Here is an 8,258-nt window from a genome sequence, read left to right as displayed (position 1 = left end):
TTTGTATTCTAATTACACTATAGCCTTTCTATTAAATCTTACAGAATTAAAAAAAAATAATTTATTTATTTATTTATTTATTTATTTATTTATTTATTTATTTATGAGAGAGAGAGAGAGAGCAAGAGCAGGGGGAGGAGTAGAGGGGGAAAGAATCTCAAGCAGACTCTCAGCTGAGCATGGAGCCTGACTCAGGGCTGATCTCAGGACCCTGAGATCATGATCTGAACCCAAACCAAGATTCAGACACAACTGACTGAGCCACCCAGGCGCCCCAAGAATTTTTTTAAAAAGTGACAAGGAATCCAAACTTTGATTTTTGGCATTTATAAAGACTGAAAATCAACCCTCGTGGTCCACAGTGGAGGAAGGACTAAGACATTTCCTTGGGTTGAGACCCACTTGCCTATAGCCAAGTGAAATTAAAAATATGAAAACTGAGCTTTCATGAGGGGACCTAGCAAACATGCTCAGACCAAGTCTGCTTTGATAATGTGGTCTATTTATTAAAGGAATAAAATGGCTTAAAATCCCAGAGAAACCGGCTGAATCAAGTGCTATATTTAGGAGACAGTGAACTTGGCATATGATAGATGAGAGGGTTAGCTTTATGGCACAGAGCTAGATGCGAATGCCAGCTTTGTCTTTTGGTAGCTTTGTGGCAGGAAACACATTATTTACTCATCTGTGCCTCAGTTTATTCATCTGCAAGATGAGGATCACAGTGTATACCAATTAGAGTTATTGTGAGGGGTAAAAAGCAAGCATGGATATAAGGCAATTTAGCACAGAGCCTGGTGAAGAGTAAGAACTAAGGAGAAAGCAGTTCACATTACCATCTGCAAACATGCAAATGGGGTTCTGGAAGGGGCTGTGGCCATGCTCTGCCCTCAGGGCCTGGTCCTTTGCCTCCCTGCTGGCCTGCCTTGATCTCCTGTTAGTGCTTAGAACCATGTGGGGAAGCTCCAGCCAGGCACTTCCTTTACTACTATTTCACAGAAGCCTGGAGGACCTCAGAGAGTGTCAATTTTACACCTTTTTGAAACTCTAGATTCACTTAAAAACAACCCCAAACCAGGTGAAGTCACATAAATGTGTAAACTGCAAACCCCCAGCCCGTCTGTCTGCAATGTAATGACAGGAGCAGATCGATACAGCCTTAATTGTGTTGCTGAGGTCCCTGGGCCCCAGAACACAGTGCACAAATGGAAAGCTGAAAATATTACATCTGGTCCTTTTCACCCAATATCTCACTCTATTTCTTTGAAAAGATCACATCTAATTTTAAGACATAAATTAACTTGGATGGGAGCTAAAATGCATCTTGCCGTGCAGTAGTGAAAAAAATAATGAATTTAGCATGGTCCCAATACACCTAAGGCTTACTGCATGCATTATGTCAAGCTCATAAAGTATCATCTTTATGGCATAACTGTAAGAGTCAGCTCCCAGGATCTGAGTGAGGGGTACCACCAGTACTTAAGAAGAACACAAATCAATATGGAAGCAAAGACATAAAAATTCAGTGGCATTTATTTTATCCATCACACTGTATATAAACATATATACATTTAAAACCAAAGGTTTTACCTTTGTAATAGACAATTACTTCAAATAATATTATCATGAATCATAACTTATTATTGATTCCCTATTTATATTCCAGGGAAAGATGCTCTCTTTTTACTGATATAAAGTCTCATCAAATAATAATTTATAGTATTTAGTTGAATACATTTTCAACATAGTTTTTTTTTTCACTTTATAAACTCAGGCATATTAAGCCAATTTATTTCATTTTTAATTTTTTTTATTTCCTATTGTGTCAGCATACACACATGCCACTTCTAGGAGATCGAGAAAGAAAGGTAATAAAAAATACACAATTAAGTGGAATTGAGAAATAATGGATCATGTGAGTAACAGGCAACTTAGTTTATACATACATTTCTTTATATGAGCATTTAATTCTGTTTAAAAGATTAATTAATGTAATTAATTTAGTTTAAAAGAAAGGTCCTTGTACTATATGGCAAGCCATCGCACCCTGTTCAAATTCGTATCTGAATAACTGAACATTGATACTATTCCATTGTCTCTTTTGGCATAAATAATAGAGTGGACAAAGACTACTGTTTAAATGAAGTAAGAAAAAAATGAAAATAAATAAAGTAACGAATCCTCACATATCTTTTTTTTTTTTAAAGATTTTATTTATTTATTTGAGAGAGAGAGTGAGAGAGAGAAAGAGCACAAGAGGGGGGAGCGGGAGAGGGAGAAGCAGACTCCCTGCTGAGCAGGGAGCCCCATGCGGGACTCGATCCCGGGACTCCAGGATCATGACCTGAGCCGAAGGCAGTCGCTTAACCAACTGAGTCACCCAGGCACCCACGAATCCTCACATATCTTGAGAAACAAATGCTATGAATAGTCAGAAGATTATTAGCTAAGATTAGACCAGCTTTGCCCAGTTAAATAAGTTACTACCTAAAAATAGTAACTGGTATAAGTTTAAAATGCATGCCACTACTGGGATTCTTTTTATACTGATGGGTATAGCACTAAATGGATAAAACTTGACAATAATTCAATCTTATAAACATGTACAGACTACTTACTATATGCCAGGTCCAAGGAAAACACTGGGAATCAATAGGTGGTTCACAATCAAGAAATAAAGAGAAGGAGCATTGTGTTGTCCAATGTGAAAAATAGAAATGATAAAAATAGGATGATAAAATAGATTTAGTCTCAGGTGTTATGGGTGCCTAGTAATATTTTTTGTTTTGTTTTGTAGAGATCTATAATAAGATAGCCCCCTTGCGGTCTTCTAATATGGTAGATGAAACAAAACATATTGTTTAAAAAAAAATCAACCAGCAAAACAAAGAGGATATGCAAGAATGAATGTCATACTAATAAGATCTGAAAAAGTTCATGGTTAGGTGCAGAAAATTGAATAAATTTAGCCCAGCACAGAAATAATAAGCTTTAGGATTCTGCTAAAGCCACATACTTAATATTTTACTTAGACTTTGAGAGAATGCAATTTCAAAATATTACACAATTGTGCTTAAACCAGTAGCCATACCCAGTGGGAAAATTCCTTTCTCCCATATCATCACATCTTTTTTTTTTTTTTTTCAAGCGGATTAGAGCTAATTTTCAGAGTAGTTTCTAAAATTCCTTCAACCAAGTTATCAAAGCAGACGAATTACATTTCCTTGATGTTTGCTATTAACAGATTGTCCAGCGATAGGATTAAAGTCTCCTTTTTGGGGGCGCCTGGGTGGCTCAGTTGTTAAACGTCTGCCTTCGGCTCAGGTCATGATCCCAGGGTCCTGGGATCGAGCCCTGCATTGGGCTCCCTGCTCAGCAGGAAGCCTGTTTCTCCCTCTCCCACTCCCCCTGCTTGTGTTCCTGCTCTCACTGTGTCTTTCTCTGTCAAATAAATAAAATATTAAAAAAAAATAAAGTCTCCTTTTTCCCCAGACATGAAAAACATTCTTGTAAGCTGGATTAAAAATCTAGATAAAATAATAATATTAATGATATCTTCTGCATCACATTACTTTCCACATTCTTATATTTGTTATCTAATCCCAATGACAGCAACCACAGATGAAATACACTTGAAATAAATAACATATGTAGGGTGTGTATCCTATGCAGGGTGGACCAGAAGCACCAGAGTTTATTGCCGTGACTTTAATAGAGAATTCTTTACATAATGTTACATGAAGTGGCAGAGCTAGAATATACAGTAATTGGAAGAAGGATACATGGAAAAATAAACTTTTCTGATGTTAAATATTAGATTCCACAGTGGTCTTGGGGCATGTCTGATGATCTTAATTCATTTAGTGTGCTGGAACAATCCTTCTCTTAGGCTTATATCTTCTCAGTATACATAAGGCTGTGTTACCGACTCAGACATTAAAAAGGAGCCTTGTAAAACGTTTCTTACAAAAATAAATAACTTGAGTATCCAAATATGTAAGAGTTTAATTCTCAAGATCCGGCATGTTTAAGATTTACATTCTTTAGGCTTCGATCTGAAACAGAGAAGAAAACATTCCTTTATGGATGAGATTTCTGAATGTATAACCAATGAGCAGTGTAGAACAGCTTTCTTTTTTTCTGCCGACCACTTCCTTTAGCATTAGTGGAAGGCAACAAGATCAAATATCAAAATATCAGCCCCCCAAATAAAATATAATTTCCAGGTATTTGAAATGGTGCAGTTATGAGGTCATGGTCCTCATTTTCAGGCTCTGTGTTTTCTGCTGTTGTTCTCCAATTCCAATTTCAGAATGATGTTTCCAGGACATCAGGAAAAGCACCAACAAACACAAGAATGCATGTCAAATAGGTCGGATTTTGTCCTGGCACATCAAGATTTGTCCACTTGCAACTTTTAATTTTCCTAAGCGGATCAAACTAGTGTTGCTAATAAACCAGTCTAGAACATCATCTGAATTAGGAAAAAAAAAAAAAAAGAAAAGAAAAGAAAAGAAAGGTCCAGGTTCCTTTCTCACATTTTAAACTTTTGTGTCTATGTTTATGGTTTATAGAGAGAGGCTTTTACTCTGTGGAGAAATAAAGCATTCAGAGAAGTTTCTTGTATGCTGGCAGACAAAAGGGAAGGCAAAATTGAAAATGCATTCTTCTGATATTTATACCTCTATCTGGCCCTGGGCAAGACTAAGAAGCAAACACAATCTGCTGCCCATCCATCATCAGTCTTCTCTTCCTACCACATCCCTCCAGGTATGGTCCTTCTCACGGGTACCCTCCCTCTTCCCTGTTTTCCCAAACTGTAGTTGGGTAATATAAACCTGATCATGTCATTGGAAGGCTGGAAACTTATTTTAAACTTCTGGCTTCTGCAATTATGCTGTGCAGACCATATCAACTTGTAAAATTAACGACATTAATGCAGTGCACTAGAAACTAATTAGAGAAAATTCCTTATGTCTAGATAAACTGTGTGTCTTATTGCATTTCTGGGTTAAGAAAAAAAAAAAGAGAGGAGAAATTCTGAATGGTAAAAAGTTGAGGTAACTCACAGAACCCGAGACAATTGCTCATATAATTAAAAAAGACACTACTACATTTTCAGAGCTACAGACTTTAAATATCAGTGACTCCATCCAAATGTGGATTCAATCTGCCAGTTTTCTCTTCAGGATAGATAAGGTCAGCCTGATATGTTTGTAAAGGTCATTCTGTGTGTTTTTATGTCTGTCATACATATGTAGAGCATGTTCTCAGGTTTACACTTGCCCTTTAACTCCCAGAACATGAAATCTGCTGCTAGGAAAGACTTATAAAGTGTTTATGACATTTAAATCATGCACAAAATTTCTTACTCAGGAAGAGTGAGCTATAAAATTTGTATATGGTGTCCAACATTGAGACCTAGAGTCTGTATTTGGCCCTCCACAACCCTGGTTATACGGTTGCTTCATCGTCTAGCTCTCTGATTATATTTGCAACATTTCTTTTTGTTACAAAAACATCACATTGTTTGGGTCATCTTTGCTCCCTGTCATTAACTAAGTAAATTATAATTATAATTATAACAGTACCCCATCTTGTTCAAGTATATCTTGTCATTAAGGTGGGTAGAGGACTTTTTTACTATGCAATCTGAAACTTTTAACATGTGCTGCTTAAGCGTCCAGAAGAAACTATATGGAAACATCAACTAAACAAGGACACAATGAGTGCATGTTGATAGCGTTTAACACATGTAATTTGTGGAGATCAAGCTTTGGTTTCTTACTGTCACTAGTATTCATAAGTCACATATTTACTGGTAACCTAACATGTATTTAACATGATACCAACAGACATACATGAGCACACACCTAACAAACATATTCTTTTTTAAGGATGTTTTAAAAACACTTTTGGATTTTAATAAGTATATTAAGTCAGTGAAATACATATGCCCTCTTCATAAACAGGAAACCCTGGGAAGGAATTTCAACAAAACATTTTGGAGCATGAAACACGATAATAAAAAAGTAACATTAATTGTTGTCGGAACAGGGGTGTGATATAGAGCAGATGGCAAAGGGGGTTTAACTCTGCTATCTTTGAGAAAATCCTCCAAAACTCTCCCCTCTCAATGATGGTTATGACTATAAGAGGAGGGAAAATCTGGAGGAGCAGAGTGAAAGGTGAAGAGTCAGTGGTGTGAATCAGAGCACCTACAGGAAAGGCTTCTTGCATCTGGCTGGCCTGACCACCAAACAGCAGGTCCATCTCATCCCCATGTCATCTGGACTGGCCGGGCTCAATGCTCCTGACGGTAGATTCTGGGTGATGATAGAGGAGAGTTCCTCAGATCTTTAGTGTTCGAAAATTCAACATTAAAAAAAATAATAATCTCATCTGGAATGTAGTTAAAATTATTTTTTGCCCATCTGAATATGATGTGATGATTTGTTCCTGAATACAAGCGACTCGATTTTGAATATCTGCTGGTGGTCAGGGTGGTGGCAGAAGGACTAGAGATAAAGAAAGGTGATGTGAGAATAGGAGAGTTTACCTTAAAAGATCACACCCTCCAATACCTGTACACAAATTCAAATGTGCAACACAATCACACCAGAGAAACCATAAGCAAGTGCACAGCGAACTTTCAAAATGCATGAAATAATGCTATGAATTGAAGAGCAGATCCCTGAAACATATAGCTAACTGGATTCATAAAGGGGAATCAAAATAGAGTTAAAGAGATTTGGGTAGAGATAGGGTGGCTCAGGCTCTAGAGGTAGTCTGCCAGTGTCCAGCCCCGTAAGACCTTCCTGTAGCTCAGTTCCAGCAGCATTATGGGCAAAGTACCACTAGCTACGTCATAGATACAGACATTTCAGTAGTGCTTTATACCTAATAAACACTCAAAATCACAGGCCATGATTTTGCTATTATAATTCCAATTTTAGAAAAACTTATGAGCAAAAGATACACTAGGTATTGAAGCAGAAACAACCTTCAAGATGTTTTGGAATCTAGTAAATGCTTCCCTGGGATTGAGATATTGGTAACAAAGTATACAGCAGTCACTTTCAACGGGAGGTTTGGGAAAGCAGATACACTTGGAAGAGTTGGTCAAATTTTCCCAACCCTCTCTTCTTTTTCCTCCCACTCAGTGCATATTTGAATACAACCCACTGCTCATCATTTAAGCACAGCCACTTTATTGTTACTAATGGAAGTGTGGGAATGTGGATGTGTTCCTTCTATGTATTGGGGAAGAGTAAAGACTTGAGAAAAATTCACATGTTCAGTAAAAACTTATCACCTAAGATAGCTTGGCCCGGTGTGCCTTTGTTGGCATTAAGGGAAGATCACGTTCACAAATGTGGACACAAATTTTATTCGAGAGACAGAATTATCTAATCAATGAATGTTTCAATTTCACAATTTACTCCAAGCCAACACAGGGTCTGGCATATAGGAAACATCCAGAAAACAATATTAGCTCCTCCCTAGATTTGAATTCCAAGCACTTGTGAAGATCAAGTTGAGTGAGCCTCCCTAAAGTCGCTGAAGTAGCTGAGGATTAATGAGAGCTTGATCTGTAAGCTCTTAAGGAGTCCTATTTGCATTCAGGCCTCTAAACTTGTGTAAATGCAATGGGGGAAGGTGTTCAGGGAGATGTACAATTGGGTGCTCTGCTTTGCACACTGACCTTCGGAGGAGCAAAGGCAAGAGAAAGCCTTCCCCAATTGCATCAGAGTCTATATATATATCTATATATCTATATATCTATATATGCCAGAATCTTCATATATAGGCAAGCAATGCAGCATAGGGTGACAGTCACCTTGGATGGCCGATCCTATGAGAGTGGATGTTAATAATAGGGGTCTCCTTCAGGTCATAAGATTTGCTCTAACTTAGAGACTAGTCTGTTCAAAATTAGTGCGCACATGTTCTTCTGGGATGCCTCTAGACCAGGGATTCTCAATCTCAGTACTATTGACATTTGGGGCTGGATAATTTTCCTTTATGGGGGCTGTCCTCTGTACTATAGGATGTTTGGCAGCATCCCTGGCCTCCACTCATTATATATCAGTAGTACTCACTCAGTTGTGACAAGGAAAAATGTCTTTACACATCATTAAATGTCCCCTGGGAGACGAACCCCTCCCTCCCTGAGAATAACTTCTCTAGGTTGGTAAGTTGTAAACATCTGTATTTCAATGACCTAGTGAAGTGGCTAGCCAAAACCAATCGCTCCA

This window comes from Mirounga leonina, unplaced genomic scaffold (assembly GCF_011800145.1).
Source record: "Mirounga leonina isolate KUSES-001 unplaced genomic scaffold, KU_Mleo_1.0 Mir_82, whole genome shotgun sequence".
NCBI lineage: Eukaryota > Metazoa > Chordata > Mammalia > Carnivora > Phocidae > Mirounga > Mirounga leonina.
Note: the sequence above shows the minus strand (reverse complement) of the source record.